This window comes from Cervus elaphus, chromosome 6 (assembly GCF_910594005.1).
Source record: "Cervus elaphus chromosome 6, mCerEla1.1, whole genome shotgun sequence".
Taxonomy (NCBI): Eukaryota; Metazoa; Chordata; class Mammalia; order Artiodactyla; family Cervidae; genus Cervus; species Cervus elaphus.
The window spans coordinates 562354-579120 of record NC_057820.1 but is presented as its reverse complement, the minus strand read 5'-3'; the positions used below and the strand labels follow the sequence as shown (position 1 = coordinate 579120).

At 42.7% G+C, this 16767-nt stretch overlaps 1 long non-coding RNA gene across 1 annotated transcript; it reads left to right on the top strand.

The window, feature by feature from the left end:
* Positions 1-1296: 1296 nt before the first annotated feature.
* LOC122696662 lies at positions 1297-14657 on the top strand. Its single transcript, XR_006341798.1, has 4 exons — positions 1297-1343; positions 12679-12804; positions 13525-13671; positions 14445-14657. It is a non-coding gene; the product is annotated as an uncharacterized LOC122696662 (long non-coding RNA).
* Positions 14658-16767: the final 2110 nt, after the last annotated feature.

Here is a 16767-nt window from a genome sequence, read left to right as displayed (position 1 = left end):
GGCGCTGACCCTCCAAGCAGGTAGAAATCCACGTGTAACTTGCAGGCGGCCCCCCACGTCTGCGGGCCCACACCCCCAGGTTCAAGCAGCCGTGAGTCGTGCAGTGGTGTGTATTTACTACACTGAAGAAACCCCACACAGAACACACACTGACCCGCACAGTTCAACCCTGGGCTGCTGGGGAGTCAGCTGTCCTTTAGAGCCAGTGGGTCATCCGACGGCTGCATGATGAGCAGCTCCCTTCAAGGGGGTAACAGCAGCTGGAGGAGCTGAGGAGAGACGAACAACAAGGACAGTGTCTTCGTTCTCACAGAGAACAGACAACAAGGAAACATAAAACGTCAAAGATGCTAAATATGCTGTAAGAGGAAGCAAGTGACAGGGCAGGAGTGTGGGGGCGTGCACGGATTCCGTGGGGAAGTCAGGCAAAGCTTCTCTGACACTGCGCCAGAAGCAAGGAGGCGAAGCTGCAGGAGGGGGACAGAGGCAGGAGGCCTGTGGGCAAGGGGCAGTCCTGCCACAGGACATTACCCTCCAGGGGCAAAGCTTCTGTGGGCTCATTATTCTCAGCAGACCTCGGAGAGATGCAATGCTGAGGTCTGGAGTGGCAAAGTGACTGGTGAACAATGAAGAGAATTGCACCCAAAATTCTACATTCCAGAATCTTCCAACGCTGCTACAGGAGCTGACCACCAAGACAAGTTGTTGTTCAGTCAGTCAGTAGTGTCCGACTCTTTGTGACCCCATGGACTGCAGCACGCCAGGCTTTCAGGTCCTTCACTATCTCCCGGAGCTTACTCAAACACATGTCCATGAAATCGGTGATGCCATCCAACCATCTTAACCTCTACCACCCTCTTCTATTCCTGCCTTCAATCTTTCCCAAGGTCAGGGTCTTTTCCAGTGAGTCAGCTCTTCGCATCAGGTAGCCAAAGTATTGGAGTTTCAGCTTTAGCATCAGCCCTTCCAATGAATATTCAGGACTGATTTCCTTTAGGATGGACTGGTTTAATCTCCTTGCAGTCCAAGGGACTCTCAAGAGTCTTCTGCAGCACCACAGTTCAAAAGCATCAATTCTTTGGCACTCAGCCTTCTTCATGGTCCAACTCTCAGATCTATATGTGACTAAGCTGTTCAAAATAGCAGCATTTTTCTGATTTGGACAATTTGAAGACTTCATTTCTCAGTAATCATGTATAACTATTAATTTATTTTATAATAAATGTCATATCTTTGAAACAGGGAGTTTCAAAATACAACAATGGGACTTAGGCAGACACGACTTCCTTGAATCTGCTCCTGGTCTGGGAATGTTTGTGACCGTTACAACTTACAGCGATGAGGTAAAACACACTTTTTGTCTTGTTACTGAAATTATTTTCTAAAAAGTCATGTGTCATGTACGCCCACAGACTTTTAAAATCTCTGCAAAAAGTGCTCACAACCCAGCATTTCATTTTTAATGAGTGTGGTCCTGACAAAGCACCACACCGAAACGTGGGAAGTCCCTACAGTCCCGCCGAGCAGCAGGGACTACTCGAAGTGAAAGCACAGAACAGTACAGAGGGCAGGTCCCTGGGGCTCTGCTGCTCGTGCCGGGCAGGAGGAGCCCACAGGCCAACGTGCCCCTCTGGTCTTGCAGGAGCTGCAGCCTTACGCAGACACGAGGGCCACTCAGGCCACCCTTCCCTCTTCCCGTCTGGCGGGGTCTCTGTAGGGACGGGCAGCCTCTGCGTCTGTCTGGCCTCCCAGGGCACGTCCTCGCTGGGAGTTGGCAGGGGAGAAAGGCACCAAGGTCACAAGGGAAGAATGAGGGCTGTGGAGTCGGGGCCAAGTGTCACTGCAGACTGCCATCTACAGGCTGACTCTTGAGAAGTTGCCTGATTGCTTTAAGCCTCAGTTTTCTCCTTGTCCAATGTCGTAGCAGACGTTGTCCCCCACCAGGCCGGCTCAAGGTACAGTACTGTGGCCTGCCTTTCCAATAATTCCAAAGGGATTGTGGGAACCACCTCCCCTTGGACTTGTCCTGGGAATGCGCTCACGGCGTGGCAGGTTGGTGGTGGAGCAGAGCCTCACAGAACAGATGGGCAAGAAAAGGAGGGTACTTGGCGTGGATGGGCCCAGGTTCCATCCCTTAGGAGAGCTGTGAGACCCCCACACACGTGGAGACCGGGAGATTCAATGCAGCTGGACCGCTGGACACCAGCTCCTGCCGGCTGCAGCAGCCTCCTCCTGGTGCTCTGGGCACCCTGTACAAGAGTTCCCCTGGGTCCATTCTCCCAGGTCTAGCAAAGCTGCCTTCTCCACCTGATACCCCCTCCTTCACTTCCTGCCCAGTTAAACCAAAACACAATTCTTTGCTTCCTTTTCTGTCATCTTTCATGCTGCTCAGATGCTCAGTCATATCCGACTCTTTGCAACTGCACAGACTATAGCCTACCAGGTTCCTCTGCCCATGTGGTTTTCCTGGCAAGAATACTGGAGTGGGTTGCCATTCCCTTCACCAGAGGATCTTCCCAACCCAGGGATCGAACCTGAGTCTCCTGCCTGTCCTGAATTGGCAGGCAGGTTCTTTACCACTAGTGCCACCAATGTCTCTATATTTGGAATGGCCTAGGAGAGAAAACCCTCACCGAAAAGCCCTAGTGGTCAGGAAGCCTATGAGGACAAGACACAGCTCTGGCTTTAGTATTTCTCACACGCTGCTGCTGCTAAAACTTCAGTCGTGTCCGACATTGTGTGACCCCATAGATGGCAGTCCACCAGGCTCCCCCATCCCTGGGATTCTCCAGGCAAGAACACTGGAGTGGGTTGCCATTTCCTTCTCCAATGCGTGAAAGTGAAAAGTGAAAGTGAAGTCGCTCAGTCGTGTCCGACTCTTAGTGACTCCATGGACCGCAGCCTACCAGGCTCCTTCATCCATGGGATTTTCCAGCAAGAGTACTGGAGTGGGGTGCCATTGCCTTCTCCTCTAGCACCCCCTAAAAGATGATGCTGTGAAAGTGCTGCACTCAATATGCCAGCAAATTTGGAAAACTCAGCAGTGGCCACAGGACTGGAAAAGGTCAGTTTTCTTTTCAATCCCAAAGAAAGGCAATGCCAAAGAATGTTCAAACTACCGCATAATTGCACTCATCTCACACGCTAGCAGCGTAATGCTCAAAATTCTCCAAGCCAGGCTTCAACAGTATGTGAACTGTGAACTTCCAGATGTTCAAGCTGGATTTAGAAAAGGCAGAGGAACCAGAGATCAAATTGCCAACATGCCTTGGATCATCAAAAAAGCAAGAGTTCCAGAAAAACATCTACTTCTGCTTTATTGATTACGCCAAAGCCTTTGACTGTGTGGATCACAACAAACTGTGGAAAATTCTTCAAGAGATGGGAATATCAGACCACCTTACCTGCCTCCTGAGAAATCTGTATGCAGGTCAAGAAACAACAGTTAGAACCAGACATGGAACAACAGACTGGTTCCAAATCGGGAAAGGAGTACGTCAAGCCTATATATTGTCACCCTGCTTATTTAACATATATGAAGAATACATCATGTGAAATGACAGGCTGAATGAAGCACAAGCTGGAATCAAGATTGCCGGGAGAAATATCAATAACCTCAGATATGCAGATGACATCACCCTTATGGCAGAGAGTGAAGAAGAACTAAAGAACCTCTTGATGAAAATGAAAGAGGAGAGCAAAAAAGTTTGGCTTAAAACTCAGCTTTCAGAAAACTAAGATCATGGCCTCTGGTCCCATCACTTCATGGCAAATAGATGGGGAAACAATGGAAACAGTGACAAGACTTTCTTTTTTTGGGACCCAAGAATCACTGCAGATGGTAACCACAGACATGAAATTAAAAGACGCTTGCTCCTTGGAAGAAAAGTTATCACCAACCTAGACAGTATATTAAAAATCAGAGACGTTACTTGGCTGACAAAGGTCCATCTGATCAAAGCTATGGTTTTTCCAGTAGTCATTATGGATGTGAGAGTTGGACCCTAAAAAAAGCTGAGCACCGAAGAACTGATGCTTTTGAACCATGTTGGAGAAGACTCTTGAGAGTCCCTTGGACAGCAAAGAAATCAAACCAGTCAATCCTAAAGAAAATCAGTCCTGAATATTCATTGGTGCTGATGCTGAAGCTGAAACTCCAATACACTGGCCACCTGATGCGGCGAACCAACTCACTGAAAAAGACTCTGATGCTGGGAAAGATTGACAGCAGGAGAAGGGGACGACAGAGGATGAGATGGTTGGATGGCATCACTGACTCGATGGACATGAGTTTGAGCGAGGTCTGGGAGTTGGAGTTGGTGATGGACAGGGAAGCCTGGTGTGCCACAGTCCATGGGGTCGCAAAGAGTCAGACATGACTGAGCGACTGAACTGAAGTGAGCACCCCACAAGGACTCTGATTGTCCCTACTTGGAGGATGTGCCAGGGCACAGGGTGCTCTCGCGTGCTAACCTGAACATGTGCCACTTGTGTGGCACTGTGGTTTTCAGGCTGGTAAGGTCATCGGGGCAAACAATGACAAGATACACGCACCACTCAGACTGTGCATTTTGTATTCCATTTTCCATTATTCCATATCCAGTATTTCTATTCCCTTTTGTAGAAGGGAAACCTGAGGTCCTGAGAGGTAAAACGACCTACACCAGATCACATCATCAGCAAGTGGAAAAGCTGAGGTTCAAACTCAAGCATGTCTTTCCTCAACACACCAAACTAACAGGGACTCAAAACATGTTTGCTGACTTGAATATTCACTGGAAGCAGAACCCTGACATGACACTGAGGCTCAGAAATTGAAGCTAACAGGTGATGAATCTTCCCTGAATATTTTTTCAGGAAAGAGTGCTCTGTTATTCATAAAAAATTAGAAATCAATTGGAAAATCTGACTCAAGTGGTTTTATTTAACAAAATTTCCTATCAACAATCTGTTAAGTGAAACAAAGTACATGGCAAGATGCTTTAATTTTCTTCAAATCAAAATGGAAAGACTTAAAAAAAGAGAATCTTGGCTGCATTTTTCTATGTGCAACATATACCTGTTCTTAAAGTGATTTAACAGTCTTCCCAAGCAGCTTGAGGTTCATAGCAGAATTCTGCAGGAAGCACCGCATTCCCATGTTCCCGCCTCTCCCACCAGGAGCACCGCATGGACAGTGGTTATAATTGACGAGCTGCATGGAGGCATCCTCTTCACCAAAGCCCAGAGTTCATGTTAGATTTCATCCTTGGTGTCGTACATGTACAGGTGTGACGAGTGTGTCCATCATCCCCATATCAACACGGAGCAGTTTCACTCCCACACAAATCCTCTGCAACCGTCTCTTCATCCCCACTCCCGCCCCCAACCTTTGGCGACCACTAATCTTTTCATTGTCTCCATAGTTTTGCCTTTTCCAGAATGTCATATAGCTGGAACGATACAGTAGGTAGCCTTTCCAAACTGGCACCCTTCACTTAGGAATACACACTTAAGCCTCCTCCATGTCTTTTCATGGCTTGATAGCTCATTTCTTTTTAGCGCTGAATAATATTCCATTGTCAAGATGCAAACCATGGTTAACTGGTGCATTCACATGCAGCAGGACATCTTGATAGCTTCCTAATTTTAGCTGTTATAAATAAAGCTGCCACAAACATTTGTGTGCAGGTTTTCATGCGGACATAAGTTTCCATCTTACTTTGGTAAATAAATAGCAAAATGGCAGGTTTGTATGGTAAATGTATGTCTAGTTTTCTAAGAAACCACCAGACTCCGCCACTTTGCATCCCCACTAGCAATGATGAGAGCCCCTGTCGCTCTACATCCTCTCCAGCGTCTACTGCTGTTGTTTGTTCTATATTTTTGCCATTCCCACAGGTGTGAAGCATCTCATTGTTGTTTTTAATTGGCAAGTCCCTAACGACATATGATGCTTGTGCTTATTTGCCATCTGTATGCTTCTTCGGTGTGTTGTCTATTCAGACCTTTTGCCCATTTTTCGACTAATTTGTTCATTTTCTTGCTGTTTTCAGAATTCTTTGTAGATTCTAGATAGCAGTACATTATCAGATATGTCTTTTACAAATAGTTTCTCCCAGTCTGTGACTCGTCTCTTCACTCTCTTGACAGAGACAGCTCTCTCTTTTGCAGAGCAGAACTCTTTAATTTTAATGAAATTCAATGTTTAATGTTAAACATTAATGTTAAATGTTTAATGAAGTTTAATTTTAATGAAGTCCAGTTTCTCAATTCTTTCATGTATCATGCCTTTGGTGTTGTACCTAAAAAGTCATAACCAAACCCAAGGTCATCTAGATTTGTTCTTATGTTACCTTCTAAATAGTTTAGTTTTGTGTTTTGCATTTAGATATGTGCTCCATTTTGAGTTAACTTTTGTAAAAGGTGTAAGGTCTGCATCTACCTTCATTTCTTTGCCTGTGGACGTCCAATTGTTTCAGCACCATCCGTTGGAAAGACTGCCTTTTTCCACTGAATTGCCTTTGCTCCTTGTCAAAGATCAGTTGACCGCTGTTGTGCTGGTCTGTTTCTGGGCTCCCTGTTCTGGTTCATTGGTCTGTTTTTCACCAACAACACCCCATCTTGGTTATTGTAGCTTTACAGTAAGTCTTGAAATCGAGAGTGTCAAACCCCTGACTTTGTTCTTCTCCTTCGATACCATGTTGGCTATTTTGGATCTTTGGCCTCTCCATAGAAAATTTAGAATCAGCTTGTAGATATTCATAAAAATTACTTGCTGACACTTTAACTGGGATTGTTGAATCTATGGATTAAGTTGGGAACAACTGAGATTTTCACAACATTCAGTCTTCCTGGCATGAACAAATAATCTCTCTCCATCTATTTTGCCTTCTTTGATATCTTTCATCAGTTTTTCAAATTTTCCTCATGTACCTTACACATATTTTGCTTATATCCAAGTATTTCATTTGGGTGGATCCTAAAGCAAATGGTATTGTTTTTGATTTCACATTCTATTTGTTCATTGCAGATGCATAGAAACTGATTCACTTAACATATTAACGTTGTATCCTTTAACCTTGCTATAATCAATTATTAGTTCTGGTAAATTTTTTATTATTTTGAATTTTCTACATAGACAATCCTGTCATCTGTGAACAGCTTCATTTATTCCTTCCCAACTTATATACCATTTTTTTCTTTTCTTCTGTTACTGAATTAGGTAGGAATTGAACTGTGATGTTGAAAAGGAATAGCAAGTGGGGAAATGCTAGTCTTTCTGATCTTAGTGGGAAAGCCTCTAGTTGTTCACTATTAAGTATGTTAGTTTTAAGCTTTTTGTAGATTTTTAAATCAAATTGGCAAAGTTCCCCTATTATTAGTTTGCTGACAGTTTTTACCATGATGGATGTTGGATTTTGTCAAATGCCTTTTCTGCATCTATTGGTATGATCACATCATGTTCTTTAAGCTGCTGATGTGATGAATTACATTAATTGATTTTAAAATGTCAAACTAGCCTTGCATATCTGGAATAAATCTGACTTGGTCATGGTGTATAATTCTTTTTATACATTTCTGGGTTCAGTTTGCTGATATTTTATTGAGTATATTTGTATCTATATCCATGAGAGGTAATGGTCCATAGTTTTCTTGTGTCTTTCTCAGGCTTTGGTATTAGGCCAGTGTTGGTCTCAGAAAATGGTGCAGAAAGTATTCTCTCTACACCTGTCTTCTGGAAGAGACTGCAGAGAATATGTTGGATTTCTTACTTAAATCTTTGGTGAAATTCACCAGTGAGCCCATCCTGGCCTGGTGTTTCCTGCTTGGAAGTTATTATCAATTCAGTTTCTTTACTAGATGTAGGTTGTCTATTTCTCTTTGTGTGACTGGTGACAAATTGCGCCTTCCAAGGAACTGGTCTATTTCATCTAGATTACCAAGTCTGTGGGCATAGCATGGTTCATAGTATTCCTCTATGACCTCATTCCCTAGAATTCCTCAATGATCCTATTGATAACCATGAGACCGGTAGCAACACTCTTCTTTCACTTCTGATATTATTAACTTGGGTCTCTTTTTTTCTTTGTTAGCTGAGCTAGAGGTTTGTTGATTGTAATGATATTGGTTTTCTCTACTTTATTTCCTGTTTTCATTGATTTCTGCATTAGCTTTTATTAGCATGGATCTTATTTCTCCTCTTATGCTTGTTTTGAATTTAGTTTGCTCTTCTTTTTTCTGGTTTCCTAGGCTTAGATGATAATAAACTTCAGAACTTTCTTGTTAATACATGCATTCAATATTATAAATTCCCCTTTGAATATTTCTATCACTGTGACCTCAAATTTTGATTATGTTGTATTTTCATTTTAGTTCAAATATTTTTTGATATTTTTAAAATACACAAACTTCACCTTAATAATTACCAAGTACATTGTTCAGTGGTATTAAATATATCCATAATGTTGTATAATCATCACCCTCATAACTCTTCAATCTTTGAAGTGAAACTACACCCATTAAACAATAACTCCATGATTTTAACTACTCTTATCTCATAAAGTTGAGCCACATAGTATTTGTCTTATGACTGGTTTATTTCATTTATCATAATGCACTCAAGATTCATGTAGCACAGGTAGGAATTTCCTTCCTTTTTAAGGCTGAATAATATTTCACTGTATGCATATACCACACTTTGCTTATTCATTCATCTGTCAATGGACACTTGTGTTGCTTCCACATTTTAGCTATTGTGAATAATGCTGCTGTGAACAGGAGTGTACAGATATCTCTGAGACCCTGCTTTGAATTCTTCTGGGTATATATCCAGAAGTGGTTACTGGATCATATAGAACATTCCCACCGACAATGCACAAGGGTTGCCCTCTCTCCACATGCTTGCCAGTACTCACTGTCTTTTATAGCAGCCACTCTAATGTGTGTGAGGTGGGCTCACTGTAGTTTTGATTTGCATTCCCTTAAGGGCCAGTGAAGTTGAGCTGCTTTTCTCATGTGCTTTTGGCTTTTTCTGTTGTTTTTTTTTTTTTAAAAGCACTTTGAATGTACCTGCCCACTGCCTCTGTTCTCCAAAGTTCTGGTGAGAAATCTGCTGGTAATCTTACTGAGAATCCTTTCTATACAATGACCTCAAAAGTCCCTGACGTTTGGAGGATAGGGTCTGTCATGCCTACCCTGGCTTCTAAAGGCTGTGTGCAGGCTGCCCCAGGAACACCTGCAGAGCTGCCGGCCGTGTGGCTGGGGCAGGGGCGGGGGGAGGGGGGAGCGGCTGCTACTGTTCTGAGAACTGAAATCGACCAAAATCAACCACAGTTTACCGTCCAAGTCTTCCCCCTGGAAGTGGCAAGACTTCAACAGACACCAGAGCTCCAACGTAGTTCCAACATAGTTCCATTAGACAGATCCTCCCAGGATGACTGTTGTCTCAACACAGATTCCTGTTGCCTCCTGGAACATCACCTTCCCAGAATTGTGTCAATAATTCAAAATACTTTTTCTCTTGAGACGTCTTCCTTGACTCATGAGCTATTTAGAAGTGCGCTGTTTAATCTCTAAATATCTGGGGACTTTCCGGCTATCTTTTAGTTATTGATTTCTACTTTAATTCCATTATGGTCTAAGAGCATACACTGTATGGTTTCTATGATTTTGAATGTGTTAAGGTATATTTTGTGGCCCAGGATGTGGTCTGTCTTGGTGAGTGTTCCATGTGAGCTTGAAAAGAATGTGTATTCTGCTTTGTTGGATGAAGTAGTCTATGGATACTGATTATCCAGTTGGTTGATGGTGCTGTTGAGCTCAACTGTGTCCTTATTCATCTGCTGCTGGACCTGACCACCTCTGATGGGGGGATCAATGTCTCTGAACCGAGCTCCTCCATTTATCCTTGCAGTTCTATCAGTTTTTGCTTCATATATTTTGACACTCTTGTTATTAGATGGATACACATTAAGGTTTGTTTTCTTGGAGAGCTGACCCCTTTAGACCTCTTTTTTATTACGTAATGCTCTGTTACGTAATGATTCCTGGTGATTTTCCTTGTTTTGGAGTCTACTCTGTCTGAAGTTAATATAATGACTCCAGCTCTCTTTCGATTAAAGTTGGCTAAAAATTAACATATACATTTTTCTCTGCCCCTTAACTTTTAATCTATATGTGTCTTTACATTTAAAGTGGGGGTTCTTATAGACAATACATAGATGGTTTGTTCTTTTTTGTTTTTTGATCCACTGTGACAATGTTTTAAATGGTACATTTAGACCACTGACTTTCAAAGGGACTATTGATATATATAGCTGGGTTAATATCATCACATTAAAAAAATATATATATCATCATGGTTACTACTGTTTTCTGGTTGCCACCCTTGTTATTTGTTCCTATTTTTGTTTTCCACTCTTTTTCTGTCTTTTGTGGTTTTAATTATTTTATGATTCATTTTATCTCTTTTCTTGGTTATCAACTACAGTTCTTTTAACTTTCTGTCAGTGGTTGCAATATACCTTTATAACCAATCCAAGTTCACTTCTGAATAACAACATTTCACTTCACAGGTAGCACAAGTGCCTTATAATAACAAAACAGTCCTAATCCCTATCTCCCATCCCTTGCATCTTTGCTGTTACTAATTTCATTTATACATAAACTGTAAACATCAAATACATTGCTATGATTTTGAAAGAAGTATCTATTAACTCAGTTAACAATAATAAAAGTTTTAATTTTACCTTCACTTATTCCTTCTCTAATGCATTTACAACTTTCATGTAGATCCAAGTTTCTGACCAATATCATTATACTTATGTCTGAAGAACCTTTAACATTCCTTGTGAGACAGGTCTACTGAGAGAAGTTCCCTCATCTTTTGCTTGAGAAAAGCTTTCTCTATTACTTTTGAAAGAGAGTTTTGCAGGATACAGAATTTCTAGATTGATGGGTTTTTTTTTTTTTTCTCTCTCAACTCCTTAAATGTTTATTCTCCTGCTTGCATGGTTTCTGGGGAGAACTTGTGTATGACTCTCATCTCTCCTATAAATAAGGTCCTTTTCTGGCTTCTTTCAAGACTTTATCTTTGACATCTGTAGTTTAATATGATTCACCTTGGTGTAGTTTTATTGGCATTTCTCCCACTTGGTGCTCTCTGAGCTTCCCAGCTCTGTAGCTTGGTGTCTGACTAACTTGAAATTCTGTTATCATTGTTTTAAGTATTTTTTCTGTTTCTTTCTTTCTTCTTTCTGGTACTCCCAATGCATGTATGTTACATCTTTAATTGTCATCCTGTGGTCCCTGGATAGTGTTCCTTTTTACTCCCAGTCTTTTTCTGCTTTGTAGCTTTAAACATTTCTGTGGACATATCCTCAAGCTTAGAGTCTTTCCTCAGCCCTGTCCAGTCCACTGAGCCTATTGAAGGCACTCTTCATTTCTGTTAGTGTTTTTCATTTTTGGCACTTTTCATAGAATTTCAATCTTTCTCCTCACGTTTGTTCTTGCATGTTGTCTACTTTTCCCATTAGAGACCACAGAATATTAATCAGAGTTTTTCTAAATTCCTGACATGATCATTCCAATATCCCTGCTATATCTGAATCTAATTTTGAGACTTGTTCTGTCTCTTCAAACTATGTTTTTCACCTTTTTTGTGTGCCTTGCTGTTTTTCTGTTGTTGTTGGAAGCTAGACATGACATGCTGGGTAAAGGAAGCCAGTACTGGTCCCCACAAGCTTCTGCTCTGGTACATTGTGACTCTCTGCATTTGTCTGTGTTTCCAATTTTGAGGGAAGTAGCCTGCCTTGGGACCTCAATTCTCTGACAAATCTAAGAACTGACTTCCTTTTCATGCAGCTTTTTACTTGTTAATACAGAGTAACAACTTCTAAGCTCCTTATGTACCAGACTGGAAGTCCTATACTATTTTTAAAATGTCCAACAATATAGAAATGTACTAAGCAGAAAAGTCAAAGTCCCCAACAAACAACTGCCTAATAGCTTGGAATCTTTAGAATATTTGGAACCTTTAGAATCTTCTTCTAAGCACATGCACTTTTACAAATAATACGTTTCACAAAATAGGATCCTATACAGCCTACCCCTGATATCGTGGACACCTTTAGTATAGATATGGGTGTTTTATGGGTGTTGTAACAGTCTCTCTTACTAGCAATTTTTCATTTGTTTTCACCTAAACTTAATCAGTCCCTACTGAAATATATTAGTTATTTCAGAAATGCAAACTTTAAAATAAATACCATTACACTGAATAGCTCTTATATGTAACTTTGTCTACTTGAGCATTTCCATAGGATAAACTTCTATAGGAAGCTCTGCTGGGTCAATGGTTAGATACACTTTAACTTTTCCTATGTACTTTCAAACCATTCTCTGAAATGGCTGTTAAATGTACATTCTTAAAACAGTGTTCAGAGGTAGCAATTCTCAATACTATCCCCGCCCCAGGTACTTTTAAGTCTTTGCCAATCTGATAACTAACAAGGAATATCTAACTGTGGTTTGTACTTTATTGATTGGCAGAAAGAGTGAATATTTTTCTTGTTATCGGTAATTTGATTTCTTCTTTAAGAATTGCACAAATTTCACTAGGTTACATAGGGATGGTTTAATTTTTTTAATGGAATATAGAGAATAATAAACTTAAACTATGGAAATCCTTAATCCTAGGTATTATTGTCAAAGTTATATGGCCCACAAGGAACATTCTATTTCACTTCACATTCACCTGGTGAACACATCATTTGCTTACAATCTAATTCTACAAGGCTTGTGTCATTCGGAGGGAGTAAGCTGGTAAGTAAATGCCCTCATGTCCTTGCAGATGAACAGCGTCAGCATTACTCAGGTGTGACAATGATATGCAGAATAATTACGTCCAGGCCATATTAAAGTCCTGCACCCAGATCTCAGCACAGCCACTGAAGAGGGAGTTGGAGAGCTTGGAAGGGGTTCAAAGCGGAGCCACGAAGTTGATTACAGGGCTTGAAAAATGAGAACTGGGAGGGAAGGTTGAGAACTGTGATTATTCAGGCTTGAAAGCAATTGAAGGCTGAAGGTGGATTAATAATGGGACTCCAGTAAACGGAGCTCTTACACGGTAGATGGTGATCGGATATTTTCTAAAGGTTCTGAGAACAGACGGAGAACTTGTGTGTTAGCATCAGAAACTTAGTTATATGTAGAGAACCTTTCCCTGAGAGTAATCAAATGGTCTCAGGGCCAAAGGCACGTGCCCGGAACTCTAGAGGACATAGCTCAGGAAGGTGTAGTTGCTCTTTCAGGGCAGCAGGTACCATTTAACGCATTATTGTGACAACGAAAGCCTCCTGAGTATAACCTGGAATGCAGCGGCAGTGAAGCAGAAAGAGAATGAAGGAGTGTTTACTCTCAGAAAGGTGCGGGGGTTGGGGCACTGGAGAAAAAGGACGGACTGGTAGGACACAATGAGGGAAAAACAAGGAAAATGAGCGAGCCACATGAAAACATGCTTCTTCCCTTTTACTGTTTGTACAGCGGATCCACTTAGATATTCGAGTCGGAGAACATGACCTTGATGCAGCCATTACTCAAGCAAAGGACAAAGTTAATGAAGTTAGCTTCAAGCTTGAACATCTAATCGAGCAAATTGAGCAAATAGTCAAAGAACAGAACTATCAAAGGGTCAGTCTGCCTAATCAGCTTACACCCCCTCTTCCTGCCAGGAACATAATTCTTGACTAAGCCCCCGAACCAGGGAAAGAGTAAACTGCCTGTTTCCTGGGTTTCTCCAGGACTGTGTAGATGTGCAGGGTTGGTGGGGGTACTCTTCTGCCGTCTGCTGGACTATGAGCTCCTCTGGGAAAGGGACCGTGGCTCGCTCGCCTCAGGGGTGTGAGCTCACAGATGAATAAATAAGGGCTTCCAACACACCCTGTGCATCTGCAGTTGAGGGTGCCCACTTTCTACAGCATTATTTTGTTCCTGTGACATTATGTGTTTCCCAGGTCACTGTGTTCAGTGCACCCTGCTTGGATGTGGGCCTGAATCTGCCCCCACTCACTAACCTTCTGTTGTCTCTAAGCTTCAGCTTCCTTATCTGGAAAATAAAATGAGCACAGTGCCCAGCTTAAAGTAAAGTAAGAACTGGAACAATAAAAAAAGGTGTCAATTAGGCAATAGACACTTTGATGCTAACAAATAAAACATACGATATCAATACGATATCAAATACGATGTTTTACACCAAAATATCAAAGTATGTTTTATAAGGTTGACGCCCCCTCCTTATCTTTGGCTAAAAACACACCTTAGCTCAGAAAAATCAGATACTGCTCTTTGGCATAAGATATTACCTGGGTGACATTAAGTACCTTGAATATATACAGCACCTTCCCCTCAAATTCATGCATGAAGCACCTTAAGAAACCTAACCTGAATATTTCTCTTCTATATAGGACCGTGAAGAAAAATTTCGAATGACCAGTGAAGATACAAACAGCAATGTCTTATGGTGGGCATTTACACAAACATTAATCTTTATCTCAGTTGGAATTTTCCAAATGAAGTCCCTTAAAGACTTCTTTATAGCTAAGAAACTTGTATAAAAATAAATAAAAAGTAAAGGCAAATAATTACCTTCTACTTTGCATAATGTTTGATTTAATAAAATATATTCATAAGTATGCATTATTTTCTGACTTCAAAGACATCTAAGGTTGGAATTGATGTTATAGCATTGTAACACTGATAAAATGTCCAATAGTCACGTATGGATGTGAGAGTTGGACTACAAAGAAGGCTGAGTGCTGAAGAATCGATGCTTTCGAACTGTGGCGTTGAAGAAGACTCTTGAGAGTCCCTTGGACAGCAAGGAGATCAAACCAGTCAATCCTCAAGGAAATCAACCCTGAATATTCAGTGGAAGGACCACTGATGCCGAAGCAGAAGCTCCACTACTTAGGCCACCTAAAGCGAAGAGCTGACTCACTGGAAGACTCTGATGCTGGGAAAGACTGAAAGCAGGAGAAGGGGACAACAGTGGGTGAGATGGTTAGATGGCATCAATGGACATGAATTTGAGCAAGTTCTGGGAGTTGGTGAAGGTCAGGGAAGCCTGGTGTGCTGCAGTCCATGGGGTCACAGAGTCCAGACATGACCAACAGACTGAACAACAACACTGATAAAATGTCACTTTAACAATACAGCTTCTGAGTTTGACAGAATAAACACATGATTCTGTTCTTAAACTTGGAATAGATCAGCCCTGTCCAACAGAAATAAAATGTGAGCCATATATGTAAATTTTAATTTTTCTGGTTGCCACATTAAACAAGGTTTTTTAAAGAGTAAAATTAACCCTAGTGACATATACTTAACCTAATACATCAAATACACTACCATTTTAACATGTAATCAATACAAAATTACTAATGAGATAGTTTACTTTTCTTTCTTGATAAGAAGTCTTGGAAACTCAGGTGTATTTTGCAATCAAGGCATATCTCAACTTGGACCCAGTCCCATTTCAAGGTCCAATGGCCACAGGAGGCTCTTGGCTGCAGCCTGGGACAGAGGGGTACATATCTTCCCTAACGCACTCCAGTCAGTTATCCTGAATCTCTGAGTCTTCCTGTTTCCCTGAAAGAAGGCCACTTTTCTCCATTTGCACAGAGACTTCCTCTCAACCAAGTTTGCTCCGCAGGTCCCACCTGATCCCCCTCCACCTGGATCAGGGCAATGGAAACAGCTCTTCTACGGAGAGTGTGGGGCATTCCATGAGGTTTGAAATAATATGAAGTTAGGTTCCCTTCATTTTCTCTAATTTTCTTTTTCCTTTGGACTGCACAGCATGTGTAATCTTGGTTCCCCAACTGGGCACAGAACCCACATCACCTGCACTGGAAGCCCAGTCTCAACCACTAGATGCTCAGGAAAATCCTTCTCTAAATTCTAATTACAAGGTCATTAGAAGCTACAAAAAATAGAACAGTCCTTTCCACCAGCTCCTCTATATCTTTGTAAACAGAAAACAATCTTCTCTAGGTCAAGACTTTTCATATGCCCACGCCAGAGGCAAGCAAGGCCCTGGCTCGCCTGGCCCAGCTTTGCCATGTGACCTGGTCAGCTGGTCCTGGGCCCTAGTCACACCCCACCCTGATCCACCAAGCCCTCCTGGCGCCCCGCCCTGGCCCAGCGATCTCCTAGAACCCCACCCCAAGGTGTCCCCCCACCCCACCTCCTGTCCCTCTGACCCCACTGGTCCGTCGTGGCCCAGGGCCCCTTCCCCTCCCACCTCCAGTCTGCGGCCCTCAAGTCCCCTCACCTTTCCCACCGCCACCACAGCACAAGGGCCTCCTGGCCGGTCAGCTCAGCGCAGCGCGCTCAAGGCCGGCACACGTCACGTCTCCCTGTGGCCGGCTCCACCCTTCGCCCAGGCACTGCCTCCTGTGAGGGTCCCTGAGACTGGCGGCTTCGGCGCACCCACCTCGGCACCGCCCGGGGGTCCACATGGCTCCCGGAGTACCACGCGCTGCCCTCAGGAGGGTCACTGGGGATTGCAGCGCTGGAGTGAGTGGGGCCGGGTCCTCACCTGCACGTTCCTCCTCCCTGACGTCCCGCGGAGACAACCCACAGACGGCAAAGTGTAATCCTCACCCTGTCCCTTCCTGCCTTGGTACCTTCCGGGGCGCGTTTTGGCGGGAGCAGCGCCACTCTGGCGCGCAGGCGCGGAGTCACACCCTTGGGCCAGGCGCAGATCCCGCGCCCAGGTCTCGCGTT